This window comes from Mus caroli, unplaced genomic scaffold (genome assembly GCF_978045245.1).
Source record: "Mus caroli unplaced genomic scaffold, Mus_caroli_1 scaffold_10, whole genome shotgun sequence".
In the NCBI taxonomy this organism is placed as follows: domain Eukaryota; kingdom Metazoa; phylum Chordata; class Mammalia; order Rodentia; family Muridae; genus Mus; species Mus caroli.
The window spans coordinates 41,542,920-41,560,068 of NW_028227265.1; positions in this window are offsets into that span (position 1 = coordinate 41,542,920).

The window sequence follows — 17,149 nt, forward strand, 5'->3', positions numbered from 1 at the left end:
TCGATTCAGCTATGCATGCTCGAGTCCTGTGACTCTACCCAGGTGTGGTGACCTTTAATCCCAGAGGCAGGAACAGGTGTATGGTGGTGAATTTGAGGAGAGTCCATTTTACATAACGAGTTCCAGGCCTGCCAGGGCTACTTAGTGAGACCCAGTCTCCCCCAGATACCCTTGGAAAAAAAGAATTCTTTGATGTTAGGAGGTACATGGCATCTTCTAAAACTTCGACCAAGGAGTCAAATAAAGAGACTATAAAAGTATGATTTGGGATGGGGGCAGCTGGGGATGCAGCTTAGAAGCTTAGGCGTACTAGGCAAGCACTCTGACACTGAGCTATATCCCAAGCCCTAACTATAAACATATGAGAGTCCAGAAAGGATGGGAGACCCTTGGAAACTGAGATCAGCACACAGTTGTTCATATCACTAGCCCTGGAAGAGGAAGGAGAGGGAGAGACCATACCTCAGCAAGTGCTGGAGCCGGAAGGCAGAGTCATGAGAGCTGTGTCCTGGCACAGGGGTCAGCCTCTGTCTCACATGGAGTCCTTGTGCACACAGAGCAGGGAAGCTTCCAGCCTGCTGGTTCCTGGGCACAGGAAGTTTCTGGGCTGTGGCCTCGTCTGTGGGGAGAGGGGGTATGGAGGATGCTATAACACATTTTGACTTGTACCTACTGAAGGGCATCTACCCTGAGAATCCTTCTGTGGGACTGGGCTCCAGGCTGCTTACCTCTAGAGACTGCTTTCAAAGCAGGGACTAGAGCGTTAGGCTCTGCCCTCCCAATTGTGGCAGTTTTGATGTGTCTGAGTCACATGTCAGTGTTTCCAGTTATCGATTCCTTCAAGAATTTGTCTCGGGCTGGTGAGATGGCTCAGCAGGTAAGAGCACCCGACTGCTCTTCCGAAGGTCCCGAGTTCAAATCCCAGCAACCACATGGTGGCTCACAACCATCCCTAACGAGATCTGACACCCTCTTCTGGTATGTCTGAAGACAGCTACAGTGTACTTACATATAATAAATAAATAAGTCTTTAAAAAAAAAAAGAAACGCATTCTAATTTGAAAAAAAAAAAAAAGAATTTGTCTCAAGGGGATGGAGAGATGGCTCAGCGGTTAAGAGCACTGACTGCTCTTCCAGAGGTCCTGAGTTCAATTCCCAGCAACCACACGGTGGCTCACAACCATCTGTAATGGGGATCAGATGCCCTCTTCTGGGGTGTCTGAAGACAGCGGCAGTGTACCCATGTACATGAAATAAATAATTACTTCTTTTTTTAAAAAAATTTTTTAATATTTTTATTACATATTTTCCTCAATTACATTTCCAATGCTATCCCAAAAGTCCACCATAGCGCCCCCCACTTCCCTACCCACCCATTCCCATTCTTTTGGCCCTGGCATTCCCCTATATTGGGGCATATAAAGTTTGCAAGTCCAATGGGCCTCTCTTTCCAGTGATGGCCGACTAGGCCATCTTTCGATACATATGCAGCTAGAGACAAGAGCTCCGGGGTTCTGGTTAGTACATCATGTTGTTCCAACAATAGGGTTGCAGATCCCTTTAGCTCCTTGGGTACTTTCTCTAGCTTCTCCATTGGGAGCCCTGTGATACATCCAATAGCTGACTGTGAACATCCACTCCTGTGTTTGCTAGGCCCCGGCATCGTCTCACAAGAGACAGCTATATTTGGGTCCTTTCAGCAAAATCTTGCTAGTGTATGCAATGGTGTCAGCGTTTAGAAGCTGATTATGGGATGGATCCCTGGATACGGCAGTCTCTAAAAAAAAAAAAAAAAAAAAAGAATTTGTCTCGAGGAGGCCTAGATGGCTCAGCAGGACCTGCCACTAAGCTTGTCTGTGAGATCCACATGATGGAAGAAGACTGTACATTCACTGTGAAAGGCACTCGTGCATATGTGCATGCACACAGAGATACACAATAAATGTTTAAAAAATGAAAATGAAAGAATTTGTGTAGATTCCTGATTCTAGGGAGGAAAGGGTTCCGGGTCACTCAGTCCCACGTGTCAAGCAGGAGGAGTTAGGGGAGAAGCCTGTGTCTGGGCCACTCCACCTCTCTCCTCCTTTGGACGACCACCGGGAGCCCTGTACCAGGCTTCACAGGCCTTGCCCTCCTCTGCAAGGGAGGGTTGACTGGCAGGACTGCCAGTGCCAAGTTCAAAACCTTCTGCTTCTGTCTACGGACTCTACGGTTGAGTCAGTCTCCCAGAGAGGTGTAGGTTTGGAAGTGCGGACACATGCGTCAGGCAAGTTTGTCCCAGGACTGATGGGTCAGGAACCAACTCAAACTGACTGAAGAGAACATGGGAATCTGTCTGTTCACTTGACAACAATGGCTAAGGAGCTTCCAGCCTTGGGCACAGAGGGCTTGACACTTGTCTGCCTCTTCCTGCCGACCAGATGCTACCAGGAAAACCTTAGCTTCCCTCCAGATGTGGGGAGCTCAGGGGCCAGGAGACAGCTAGCTTCTCAGAAGAGTTGTGTATGGAACCTGGCCTGTTGGCTCATGCCTACAGTCCCAGCTATTTAGCGGAGGCAAGAGCTTTGTAAGTTTGAGGGCAGCATGAGCAACTTCATGAGACCCTATGTTAGAAAGCCCCAAAAGGTGCCAGGGTAAGGTCAGCGGCATGCATTTGTCCAGCGTTGTGCAGTTGGCCAAAAATAGAGGTGCTGGCTCCGATTGTGACCTTCACCCAACCACGAGAAGGACAGAAGTCAGCTAACTGGTCAGGCTGCAGGCCTCTGTCCTGTTCAGGAATGGGGAATGGTGGTTATTCCCATATACCCAAAGCTAAAGCAGGAGTGTTAGTACCTATAGGTCCTATAGGTTACCAGGGTGTTCCTGCTTAGACAGGTATAGATGGGCAAAATGTTGGAGCCCATGACTCCTTGCCATATGGTAGGAAAACATGAGACACCAAGCAACAGCTTCGACTGTGGCTTACTCCTGATGCGGAGTATTATGCGGTATTAAAACATACATTAGAATTAAGTTTATGGAGAAAACGTAATGATAGGATTTATGCTAGACTATGTTGAAAATAGGTTACAAATACACAAGTTATATGATTTCAGCTGTATGAAGTGTATTTATGCTTCAAAAAATGCAGAAAGTATTCCAAAATGTTCATTGTAATTATGGCAATATGGGTAAATGTCTCCTGTAATTGCTTTCTCTTACATTTTAAAATACTCTAATTATGTATGCACCTAAGAAACAAGCGTTAGTTTTACAAATCTGAGCTACCAAATGACTTCCCCGTTTCCAGTGCCTGGCTTTTCTGTGTAGTAGTCAGTGAGGAGGAGGAGGAGCGGGGGGAGGAGGAGGAGGGCGAGGAGGAGGAGCAGCAGGGAGGAGGGAGGCCAAGCACACAGCCTTAAGCCTTTTAGGAAACTGCCAGCAGGTCTTGGCACCACTGGGTGCACATGGTGGGAGGTGCAATTGGCCTGGGAAGGTTTGTAGTTCCCCCTGATGAACCAAGGCTCAACTAGAAGATCCCATTCATTCATTTAGTTCTGCACACCTTCATTCTGAAGATAGATGCCCCAGCGCACTGCAGGACCGGAGTGAGGAGACGTTCCACAGCACAGAACGTCCCTCCTGGGGTCCTGAAAGGACCATGGGCATGACTGCTGTAGTCAGACAGATGATGGGTGCACAGGTCACAAGAGGAGGTCAGGAAACAAAGGTCTTACTCAGGTAGTTGGCTTTGCCATGCCATAATATGCAGGTTTCACTTTTTTAATGGAGACAGGATCTCATAGCCCAGGGTGGCCTTGAACTCACAATATAACTGAGACTTGTGATCTCCTGTCTCCACCCCCAAGTGCTGGAAGTTTGGATATGTATAACCACACCTGTTTCATCAGTATTGACAACCAAGCCCAGGGCCTCCTGCATAGTAGACAAAAACTTTACTGACAGCTGCGTCCCCAGACTCCTCATGGCCTCTTCCCACATGACCTCCCTGTTGGGCATTCAGGGGTAGGGCATGGCTTCTCTCCCCTTGTTCTATCTCTGAGGAACCTCACCCTGGAGACCCAGCCACCATGCTTCAAGGAAGCCAGGCAACGTGGGGACACTGTGTGGGCTGGCAGCCCCTGCTGCGGTCCTGGCAGCTGTGACATCGAGCATCTGTAAGAGGAACCTTCAAGATGAGGCCCCGAGGGAGAGCTACTAAGTTGAGCTCCATCAAGTTGCAGACGGAGACAGATGACAAATCACATTGTTGTCTTAAACCTTTGAATTGTGGGTGAGTGGTTATCCCACGGTGCGGGAGCAGATCAATCCGTGCTTCTACTTGTAGACAAAGTATCCTACAGCAGAGCCGGATGTGTGTGGTCGCCAGCTCTCAGCCAAGCACCCCTCCTCGTGTGGACCCATGAGACACACAGCCGCCACCCAGTCTGTAGCTTGCATTAGGGCTTACTCAGTGGTACATTTGGACAAACCCATTGTCATGGTGTCACAGAAGAGTTGTACTGCTTCCAGAACCTTCTGAGGACTTCTACTTGCCCCTCCTCCAATCGCTGACAACTTCTGATGCCGCGAGTTTCCTGTTCTGCCTTTTCCAGACCACCATGCTGTGGAGCTGCAGATCTGTGTGTAGCTTTTTAGGCTGGCTTCTTTTTTTTCATCACTGCTCCAGGCTCCTCCATACCTCTTCATGACCTGATGGCTCATTTCTTAGGGCTGAATAACGTGCCCTGTTCTAGATACACCTCAGGTGAACCACTCACCTACTGAAGACCATCTTTACTGCTTCCAGGTTTGGGCACGTAAGAGCAGAGATGCTATAAGCACCTATGTGCTGCTTTGTGTGAACACAGGTTTACCTGCTTCGTGTACAAACCAAGGAGTGTGGCTGCAGGTACTACAGAGGGAACCAGGGAGCTGTCTTCAGGGGCTGTGCCACCTTGCATCCTGACAGCCTCAAGCTTCTCTTCCTTCTCAGCCAGCATTTGGTGGTGTCACCGTTGTTCTGAAACTGGCCCCTTCTAGGAAGTGTGTGGTAGTACCTCCTAGCTCCGTTTTTATTTTTTTATTTTAACTTGTTTTTGAGACAGCTAGTTCTCAGACATGTACCCCACTTTATGTAGGGTTTCCTCTATATAAACCTTAGAGCATATTACTCATTTTGTTGATATCTTCAAAATAACTCGGGGAGCTTTAATTTGAATCCTGCTCAATTTAAAAAAATTCGAAGAATGAGCTCTTGCTCGCTTTCTCTCTTTCTCCCCACCCCCCCACCTCTCTCGTCCAAGGACACTAGGCAAGCCCTGTATTGCTGAACTAAATCCCAAGCCCAATGACTGATCAGTCTGAGTTATTCTATCAGTCTCAGTTAGGACATCTTTTTTCTTTTTTTTTAAAAATTATATATGTATGCATGTTTTCCTGCATGTATGTATGAATGTGCACCATGTCTGTGCTTGGTGTCCAAAGAGGCCAGAAGAAGACATCAGATCTGCTGAAATCGGAGCTCCGTGTGGGTGCTGGGATTCAAACCCAGGTCCTCTGTAGGAGCAACAGGTGCTCTAGATGCTCTAACCCACTGAGCCATGCCTCTAGCCCCCTCGCTGGGTCTCTATTGCTGTGATAACTCGCCATGACCGACTTGGCAAGGGAAGGTTTGTTTTAGCTCACGACTCTCAGGTCGTTCTCCATCACTGAGGAAAGTTAGGGAAGGAACTGAAGGCAGGAACTGAAGCAGAAGCCATGGAGGAGCGGGGCTTCCTGTGCTTACGGGCTTGCTCAGCCTGATTGTTGTTGTTGTTGTTGTTTTGTTTGTGTGTGGGTTTTGTTTGTGTTTTGTTTTGTTGAGACAGGGTTTCTGTGTGTATCACTGGCTATCCTAGAACTTGATCTGTAGACCAGGATGACTTCAAACTCAGAGATCTTTCCTGCCTCTGTCTCCCAATTGCTGGGATTAAAGATGTGCACCACTGCTGCCCAGCTTCATCCTCCTTTTTTTTTTTAAACATTCATTTATTTTGTGTATGTGAGCGCTCTATCTGCATGTACACCTGTGTACCAGAAGAGGGCATCAGATTCCATTACAGATGGCTGTGAGTCACCATGTGGTTACTGGGAATTGAACTCAGGATCTCTGGAGGAGCAGACAGTGCTCTTAATGGCTGAGCCATCTCTCCAGTCCTCAAGCCTACATTTTTATACACCTGCCCCGGTGGCACCACTCACAGTGATCTAGGCCCTCCCTCATCAAACAGTAATCAAGAAAATGGCCACAGGCTTGCTACAGGCCAATCTGATGGAGACATTTCTCGCTGTTGAAATTTCCTCTTCCCAGATGACTCTAACTGGTGTCAAGCTCACAAAAAAACAATCAGCACATGGAATACTTAGTCATTTACTTGAATTTCCCTTGTTAGTTTTAGCCTTCATCAAACATTTTGTACAAATTTCTTAGATTTGTACTGAAGTATTTTATTTATAGGGTGTTTATATTAATACCATTGTGTTTTACATTCCTAATTTAGCTTTTTATTGCTGGTATATAGGAAAATATTATTTTATAGTTACTGAATCTTTCAACCTTACTATGACAGTTTTTTGTTTGTTTGTTTGGTTTGGTTTTTTGAGATTTTTCCCTCAACTCTTTTGAATTGTCTACAAATCACAAGAACAATTTTTTATTTACAAAATTATACCCATGGCCAGGCTAGAGATAGCTCTAACATTAGACAGGGTGATGTAAGGGCTGTTAGATCAGAGGCCTGGGTCAAACCACTAAGCTGGTGGTGGCATCCTTTTCCTGTGACAGTATGAAAGAAATGTTCTCCCCACGCCATACCCAGCCCCTAAGGATGGTGTGATTTGGGCCTGGCCCAGCATGTATCATTGACTTTGTCTTGACTAGGGGTGATCAGGGGTGGGCTCACGGCCCAAACTAGTCCAATGACCCCTTTTCAAGGTCTATGCCCTTTCTGATGGCATGTCAAACTGTTAGGATGTCACCTTAGCTAGGAGAGGGAGATGAACCCCACCAAGAATGGATCTCCCTCCACAAGGAGTACAGTCAACCCCTGGTTATGACTGTGTGAGACCTAGGTCCCCTGTAGAAGGTAGCCGTGCTCCGGCCTGCTCAGTTGTACAAGCTGATAAATAACACTTCTATATAGTTAATCCAGCTTGAATTGGTACTTGTCACTTAAAAGCAAATGACAACCTCTAAGAACCACCCAGAGCGGGCTATGCACACACTTTCTGGAAAAGCAAACTATTGCAACAATGTGTCTGCCCTTTTCTCCTTCCCAGGGCGCATGACCACCCTCCTAAGTCTCCAGCACACACTGCTGAGGTGGACCCACAAATCTTCCTGCATAAATCAGGGCTCTCCAGTAGATCAGACCTTCTAGAGTGAGCATCCAATTACAGGAGATGTATTAGATTCACTCACACAGAGGCTGGGTAGCCCCATGATGGCTTCCTACAAGCTAGAGAGTAACTGCTCATCCTAGAAGCTAGAAGCCTCCGAAGGCGCAGCAAGTCAGCCCCAGCCCAACGTTGCCCTGGGACAGCAGTGCACGCAAGCCCATGCTCAGTGTTTGAAGACCCTGAAGACTCACGTAGGCATAGCAGCAGAAAACAGTGCTTGATCAAGAAGGCTCAAGCAAGATCAAAGCAAACCTCTCCCCTTTACTTCCTGTCTGTGCCTTCAGCTTGCGGGACAGTCCTGCTTACATTCAGGATGGGATTTCAGTTAGCTTGCCAGCTTACATGCCAGTCTTCCCTGGAAACACTCTCCCAGATATGCAGGGGTGTGCTTTGCCAATTTTCTAGGTGGTCTTGGTTCATTCAGATTGACAGCCAAGATTAGCCTTCACCTTCTGTGCCCAGCCCCCTCAGCCTTGTGGTGGAGCCAGGCTGGTTTGCAATTGCTTCAGTTCTTGGGAGCTGGAGCTCATGCAGATCCAGACCCAAGACACGGAGTCGCTCGGAAAACCAGACTCAGCCAGCTTGTGACGAGGCAAGAATCCGGCAGCTGTCCAGTGCTTTACACGAGTCCCTGTTTCTTTGGGCTCTGCCTATCATGGCCAAGTGTAAAAGCAGGGGCTCAGCAAGGAACGTGAGCCGAGTGTCACGGAACCATCATGTAGCCTGCCCTCTGAGTGCCCAGGTGTGCTGGCTGCAGAGCCCTTGCTCTTAGCTTTAAGCTCTGCCCGTAGCAAGCATAACAGACTTAGAACCTACCCTGGACTCTGGAGGCAACTATACTCTACCATATCGCAGTTGGTCCAGGCCTGGGCAATGTGCACAGTTGGGCCAAGTCCAGTTTTTTTGAGGCTTCTCATATGTTAAATAGTGAAAAGGCAGAAAAACAAATGTTTATCAGGAACTGCACTTCGTGTGCATATTTTTGACACATGAATCCTTTGCACACATGATTCAATTTAACTGTGCCAGGACAACTAGCTTATTTATGTTTTTAGAGTTTTTTTTTTAATTTTTAATTTTTTGGTTTTTTCAAGACAGGGTTTCTCTGTAGCCCTGGCTGTCCTGAAACTCACTTTGTAGACCAGGTTGGCCTCGAACTCAGAAATCTGCCTGCCTCTGCCTCCCAAGTGCTGGGATTAAAGGCGTGTGCCACCATGCCTGGCTTAGAGTTTTATTCTTAAGACAGAATCTTATTATATGCATCCCAAGATATCCTTAAATTTATAGCGATCCTTCTGCCTCAGCTTCCCCAATACTAGGGTTATAGGTATACATGACCATATTTATTTTTACATAATCATTTACAGGCCTTTGGAGGCAGCCTGGTCTGGCCAGGGAATATGAGTTCAGGGTAGGGAATGCTTTTCCTTCAGCCCAGCTCCTCTGGCTTGTGCAGGATAGCAGCTGCAGGAAAGGTCAAAGGTTTGTGGCCAGGAAAGGGAGGACCCACTACCATGCCACCATTAGATCTGACACTCACCTGCCCTCTACCCACCCTGTACTGGTATCCTTGCCAACCAGTGTTATCTTAAGAATTAACAATCACCAGAAGGGGGCAGGCTTTAACTTCTAAAGCCCAGACACAATGAGGCTACAAGGAGACAGACTGGCCAGACCTGGCCCCCAGACCAAGGGTAGGTACCTCAGCACAAGCTAGACCTGGTTCAGAGGGTCTCAAACCAGCCACTGGTCGCCCAGCTGTGTACGTTCCTTTAGGCTGGGTGTCAGCCTGAGCATGTCTTAAAGCAAAACAGGTCTTCTGGGGTTTTATATATTTAATATGTAAAATATATAGGGGGCAAGCCTAGCGGGGCTTTGGGGTGAGTTTATGCTACCCCTAAGTTACTCTGTGGGTGTGGCTTGGCCAATGTCAAGGAAGTCCTTCAGGCTTCAGAAAACCCTGGACCTACCATGTTGCCTCGTTGAAGAAAGACATAGATGCAGATCTCCAAACTGTTCTTTGCTGTCCTGATGGCAGGTGGACAGGCTAGTTCTGTTCCTCACCACCACAGCTACAACACCAGTGTTGCAGCACACCAGGGGCCCTAGGCCTGAGGGCTTCTTTGGGGACCACCTTTCAGCAGTGCATCCCCTTGGGGTAGATTCCTGCTGGAACCGCCTTTCCTGTCTGTTTTCTAAGCCTCGAAACAGCGCAACCCTGGCATGGCTCGAACAAAGAGAATTTTTAAAAGACACGACAAGCTGGACACGCTGCCACGAGAGGGTGTCTGCCCAGATTAAGGCAAGCTCCAGCATGGGGCTTTGAAGGTCCCTTGATTTCCCAGGGCGAGGATGGATTTCCACAATGGAATTAAGAAGAGCCTCGCCAAGCCCTCACTCACGGGCTAGGCAGGCCTCACTGGTCCTTTGAGGCTGCAGGGGAGGTTTCTGGGTAGGCAATCGGTTCTCATCCCCAGTGTCCTGTATGCATTGCCTTAACCGACTGTCCCAATACCAGAGTCCCTGAATCCGTGCCTGCTGTTAACGCTCTGACACTGCCAAATCTCTTCCACCAGGGTCCCGCTGTGTCTGTCTCGAGTTTACACCCTTTCACAGTCCAACCGCAGCCTCAGGACACAGCTCAGACCCGACCCAAGCCCCATGAACCCTGCCTACCTCTCCAGCTGTGAGGGTTTGTACTTCCCACCCACTCCACCCCTCCACCCCAACCCCCAACCCCCAGTGCTGCAAGGCATCCCTGGGAACTTGGCTCACCTTCCTACCAATTCTGTCCTGCCCACTCCTCCACATTCAAGCCTCCTGCTTCTGGCCTGCCCTCTCAGTTTGTGTGGTCAAACATCCAATTCTTTGTTATAAACTTCCTTTCCCTCATCCACACAGAGCAGCCTCAGGCACGAAGCACGTGGTAGGTACTCCGATGAGCCAGTGCGTCCTGAATTTGGAGAGGGCAGGATGGGGGACACAGCGAGCCTTGAGGGGTCTGCTCTGAAACCAAGTATGAGTATGGGGGCCTGTCTGTGAAACCAAGATATGTTTGCACAGCGGCAGGAGGACCTGAGCCTCACTCCCACTCCCATCCCCCTCTCTTCCTCTCTTTCCTATCTTGAACTAGTCTTCACTTGCCCTTCACCTAGGACCTCCAGCAGGACTGAACTGAGCAGGTTCCCAGCAGAGTGAGCAAGTGCCACAAACTAGAGGCTACCCTTGTGACCAGTTTTCTTTGTCAGGGTCCTGCCTGCCTTCCTCTGGCCAGGCTTTACCCAAGCTCCTCTTTCTGGGAAACATAGACCCTAACTCCTACCAACCTCTTAAAGTCACACCTATAGACTCTTCTTCAAAAACCTTGGACAGAGGGATATGTATCTCTCATCCTTCCTGGATCTGGTCAGCTAATACCTGTACCTCAAAATTAGAGGCTCCCCAAGGTCATGAACAGGGCTGGGCTCTGCAGGTACCACGTCTATGCATACACTCTCACACATATATGCACGGCCAAAAGTCAGTCTCAAAAGAGCCATAAACACAGGGCTGATGTCCCCAGTCCTGCACCCATCCCAGGATTTCTCGTTCTTCTCAGGATGGACTTTTCAGTACATTTGGTGGCTCATGGGAAGGGACAAAGGGCTGCCAGCCAGGAAGAATGATGTACAGTGGGCAGATGTGAATAGAGGAGCCTGCTCGGAACTCTGCCCTCTGTCTACTCAGAGAGCGCCTTTGTTGGCAGCACAGGGGCAGGTACCCCATGAATAGCTTCAGGAGCTGTGCAGGAGTTGTTCCAGGTTCCCCAGGAGGTAGAAGGTCCTGTCCCAGCTCCTGCCCACTCCTCTAGGATTCCGACCAATCATTAAGTCAAAGCAGCAAGTCATATGGCTTCAGGGACTAGGACAGTCTCATGTGTCTTGTAGGGAGAACCTTTGTCCCACCAGTTGGGGTTTGCAGCTAGTGGGACTTAACAGAAAAAGCTGGCAGTGGTGTCACACATCTTTAGTCCTGACACTAGGGAGGCAGAGGCTGGTGAATCTTTGTAAGTTCAAGGCCAACCTCGTCTACAGAGTGAGTGAGTTCTAGGATAGCCAGGACTACATAGAGAAACCCAGTCTTGGAAAGAGAGAGAGGGAGAGGGAGATGTTGGAGTAGGGAGATGAGGAGAGAGGGAGATGGGAGTAGAGAGACCGAGAAGAGGGAGAGGGAGAAGGGGCTGGAGAGATCTCAGGGGTTAAGAGCACTGACTGCTCTTTCAGAGATCCTGAGTTCAATTCCCAGCAATCACAAGGTGGCTCGCATCATCTATAACAGAATCCGATGCCCTATTCTGGTGTGTCTGAAGACACCTACAGTGTTCTCACATACATAAAAGAAATCCAGAAATCTTTAAAAAGAGAGAGACAAAGAGACAGAGAAAGACAGACAGACAGATAGAGACAGAGAGATGACAGATTGGAGGGTTGTTTTCAAGGGGAAAAAAGATCTAGGTTATTACCTCAGGTTTTTAATTTTAAATGTTGGCTCTGTCTGGGGTGATGCCCAGGGCCCCTAATTTCCACACCTGCGAGGCAGACGGAGGAGGGCAGTAAGTTCCTGGCCAGCCTGAGTTACAAGGCAATATACCCTTCGTCAACAAACAAACTGAATAAGTAAAAATAAATATGAATATGCGAATAAATGTTTGCTCAGTTACTAAAACAAACAAAAACCAACCAAGCTAACAAGGCAAATAAAATGGTCTCATCTGGTGAACAGGAAGTATTTGATAGGGGGCCCTGGAAAGTCAAGGTGCTGCCTCCCAGATCAGAAGGCACACGGCCCGTTCTAAGGAGTCAGTTTATATTTACCCGGGGTAATCAGTCACAGATGATTGGACCAGGATGGGCACTGGGGTGGCTGAAGATGATATATGCCTTAGGCCTCTTCACTCCCAATCTTAGTCCAAAGACCTCTGAGCTGGGCTCCTTCAGCCCATGAGATTTGTGCTTGCATCTCCTTGCTGAGGGCTCCCCTGGCTACCCCTGTGTAAGGCCTGGAAAGCTGGGGGTGTGGCTCAGCACTGCCTCTAGTGCTTAAGGATGCATGAAGTTCCGGGTTCCATCTCCAGCACCTCAAAAAAACTCAGATTGGAATCAAATAAAATAAACAGGGTAGATTTCTTCTCCATTTGTTTTACACCGCATGTGTCGTGTCCAGAAAGGTGTTCAAACCCTCTCAGATCTTCACCAGACAGTTACTGAAAGAAGTTGAGAATCTGTTTGTCATCCCACGGCCCCTCCCCATGGCTGTCCTAGAGGAGACCCTAAAGAAACAAGCGGAAGCCCAACCCCACTGGCCATTGTTCAGTGAGATGACTCCCACAGAGCTGTGCCATCTGCAGCTGATGTTTCTGATCTTTGCCCTCATGCAAATATTCCAGTGGGGACATTTCAATGGCCTCTGCGGTGCACAAGGATCTTTGGCTATCACCTGGGAGCTGATCTGAGCAGCCCTGCAGCTCACCAAGTCCCAGAGCTCAGGGCCGCCTCTTCTGAGCCAGTCTGAGGCCTCGTCAGAGTGGAATGGAAGGATGCTGGAATCTGTGGCTGATAGAGAGATCATTAGGCAGCCGGCTCATGCTCCCTGTCACCCGAAAAGAAAATCAATTGTAAACATCAGATAAAATATGACAGGCGCTTTAAGGATGTATTTTACAAGCAGCACGGTATGATGGGAATCGTCTTGGCTGGAGGGAGACCTTGCGTCTGAGCCATGTCAGAGAGCTCTGGCCTAGATCCGCTTAGTGTTGGCTCCACTGCCTACAGCAGCATCACAGAGCCTCAGATGCCCAGACTCAAGGGCGCCTTGGGCCAGGCTTATGGCAGCTGGGAGACTGGCCAGAGAGGGTCTTGGCCTAGAGGTTAGTGGCTCAAGGGCTGCCATCTCTTGTGTATTGAGAGTGAGGAAGCCAGTTCTCAGGTCCCTGGGATCTTCCTGGGGCCTGTGGCCGGGTGCTTCTCCAGGATTCAGCCCTTTTATCTTTGAAATGGGGCTAGCCCACACAGATAGCCGAATGGAGAAGGAGTACAAAATAATAGAACTATTATTTAATTGTATTTATTTAGTTACATTTATTTATTTATTTATTTATTTATTTATTTATTTATTATGGGGTTGGTAGTTGAGATGGAGTTTTTCTGCATAGCCCTGGCTGTCCTGGACTTCACTCTGTAGACTAGGTCAGCCTCAGACTCAGAGGTCCACCTGCCTCTGCCTCCTGAGTGACAGGATTAAAGGTGTGCAATACTACTGCCCGGCTTTATTTATTTATTTTAGACAAGACCATGTAACTGAGGCTGGTCCAGAACTGTTAATCCTCCTGCCTCAGCCTCCTGAGTGCTGAGACGGCAGATGTGCGTCACTTTACTCTTACCCTAGGAGAACATCTCTGCTGACATTGCTATGAAGAAACATCTGTCTTCTGAATTTTCTGCACTGTAGGTAGGTGTGGCTGAGTCCTAAAGATCCCCATATATGCAGTGCTCTTGAAGTGCCAGAAGAGGGCACCAGATCCTCTGAATTGGAGTTACTGACAGTTGTGAGCTGCCTGTGGGTGCTGGGAACCGAATCCAAGACTTCTGCAAGAGCAGCAAGTGCTCTTAGCCACTGAAGCATCTCTCCAGCCCTCTCCTGGCCACAGAATTGCTTGATGCCATAGTTACTGAGGTGGGTGCCAGCATGCCCAGACTCCCAGGGGCTTGTCTTTTCTTTTGAGCAGGTGTTGCCCACCTCACAGATCTATGCCATCAGTCAGAGCTGGCCAGGTCCTGACTCCATCCTAGTCCCCACGCTTCTGCAGATGACTGACACAGAAGGTTCATCTATTCATCTGTACCATAGATAGTGAGGTAGCCTGGTCTCATGGACCCTGTTGAACCAACTACAGCAGAACACGTCCTGTTTTGATTCTGTGATGTCTCCCAGAGCCTCTGTGCTTTGAAAGTTTGCTCTCCAGTTGGTGGTGCAAGTTTTTACAGCTGTGGAAACTCCAGGAGGTGGGGACTAACTAGTGAGGGTCGCTAGGGTTAGGACTCTAAACGTTATACAGACTTAGAGTTCTAGTCTGTGATCTCCAGACTTGGTTGACTACTGTGTGAGAAGCCACACCACACACTTCTGCCACCACAAGCTTTGTCATGCCTTCTGCATTATGGTGGACTTCAATCCTTCTGAAATGGTGGGCCAAAATCAACCTTAAGTTTCAGCATTATCATCATCATCATCATCATCATCATCATCACCATTGGTTTTTCAAGATAGCATTTCTCTGTACAGCCCTAGCTATCCTGAAACTTTATAGACTAGACTGGCCCCAAACTCACAGAGATCTGCCTGCGTCTGCCTCTTGAGTGCTGGGATTGAAAACATAAATTTCATTTTATATGAACAGGCATATGGCATCAAACAGTTCCGTGGCCCAGGGGTGAGGTGGGGCTGGGTCTGGGGCTGGGTCTGGGGCTGGAGAGATAGTTCAGTAGTTAAGAGCACTGACTGCTCTTGCAGAAGACCTGGATTCAGTCCCCAGCCCCCAGCTGGCAGCTCACAACTGTCTGTAGCTTCAGTTGTAACTCCTGAGTGGCCTAGAACTCACCACAGACAGAAATCCATCTGCCTGAGAATGATAAAAGTAACACAGAACCCAACTCACTGAGACCGTAGGATATATAAGCCCTCTCCTTTGAGGACTGGGAGACAATGGGGAGGCTGCTGATGAGAGTTCTAGTGCCCGTTAAGAACTAGCAGGGTTGGGGGTTGGTAGGATGGCTCAGGGGGTAAATGCATGTGTTGCAAACACCTGAGTGTAATCTCTGGGAACACACCTGCGTACACGCACACACAAACACTCACAAAATAAATTAAACAAACAAAAACAGCAGAGAGGGTTGGGTTGGCATCTCCAGGTTGAGAACTCACACAAGGCCCTGGGTTTAATTCCAGCACGGGCAAGAAAACCCAAAACAAAGCACAAAGGGAGGAGATAATGGAGCCACTTCAGAGTAAAACCAGCATTTGATGGACTTCAGCTGTTTGACATCTGTTTTTTATTTTGACCTGGGAAGATGGCAGAACATGTTCTTCTACCTAACAGAAAGAACTGGTTGCCCAAGTACCACCTGGGGCTCATGTTGCTAACTGTCTGTTCCACAGTCATCCACCCCTCACATAAACTCTGCCCTTGTTTAGGCCTCACCCCAACCTACTTGCCCTCCCCCAAGGGGAATCCTTCCTCTCACTAGTTGCTCTTCCTTGAAGAGGTTGGGTTTTTGATGCTTGAATCATGCTGACTCTCCCTGTTGCCAAGGGCTACTAAGCGTAAGTATGAGACCAGGTGCTGGCTGAGGAGTCTGCCCTCAAAAGAAGAATCATCGAGCCTTTCCTGTGTGCTGATAGAAAGGCCCACATTAGAAATGCTGCCTTGTGCTTTGTGCCTTCAGTCACGGCTCCACATGGTTGCTTAGAGCTATGAGGATGGCTAGCTGAAGGTTCATGTCTATGTCTTTGCTTGGGGATGTGTACTGGTTGTGTAAGGCTACAGTAACACTGTGGTAACATACCGCATTTAGTTAGAAATGTCACGGATCGTGGCAAAAGGCGGGTGGGTGGGGCGAGAAGACTGTAAGGCCCAGAGGCGAGAAGGACAAGGTAAAATAGTCTCCTGGGCAAGACAGGAGCACGGCACTATGAACTCATAGTAGCTGTGGTGGTCAGCACAAGATCAAGTTGACATTCTATCCTGGGGGGAAAAGCTCATGAGCCCCCGACCCCTAGCTGAGGAGTTATTCCCAGCTTGTGGCTACCAAGGGAGGAAGAATCAATTTTTTTAAGGGTGTGGTCTCTGGTAGGTAGGTCAATCACAATCCACAGATTACTCCACAGCCATGAGTATATGGGCAGCACAAGTTGTTAGAGAAATATTGGGAAGGGTGGGGGTGATTATTGTTGGCATTAAGGGGAAGAATGCGAGTGAATATGATCAAAATATATTGTGTGTATGTATGTATGCTTGAAAGTCTCTGAGAATTGATGTGAATATTATGAATATTATATGCATAAGAAGGGAGATTCAGAGGCATGGCTCCCGTGCTTGGAGTCAGCTGATCTAAGTCGGTTCTGGCTTGTCCTGGGTGTTTCTTCTCCTACTCCAGGTTCTGGGAATGATAGTGGAGGCACGAAGTTCAGATCCAGATGTGCATACCTGGGGCTAGCCTCTGCCTACATCCATGTTCCAATACATGTGAGTCAGAGCAAGGTTGGCAGCTGGGACCAGTGTACGTGCCTCACCAGCACGGGCATGAGTTGGAGGGCAGCGGTGAGGAATGGGAGCCACTACTCCAGTCCACTACAGAGTAGGTGAGAGGATGGAAATGTCTGCTCCTTGAGACTGGAAAGATGGCTTAGGGGTTAAGAACACTGACTGTTCTTCCTGAGAACCCAGGTTTGGTTCCCAGCATCCACATGGTAGCTCATGACTATTTTTAACTCCAGTCCTAGAGGATTTGGTGCCCTTTTCTGATCCATGGTCCTTCATGCATATGGAGCATATATGCTTACATAACGACAACCACATATACATATACACAAAAAGAAAAAATTAATTTTTTCTAAAAAAAGAATCTGCTCCTCGAGTTTATGAGAGAGTCACTGACCTCACCTAGCTCAGGGCTGGCCTACTTTGATGCTTTTG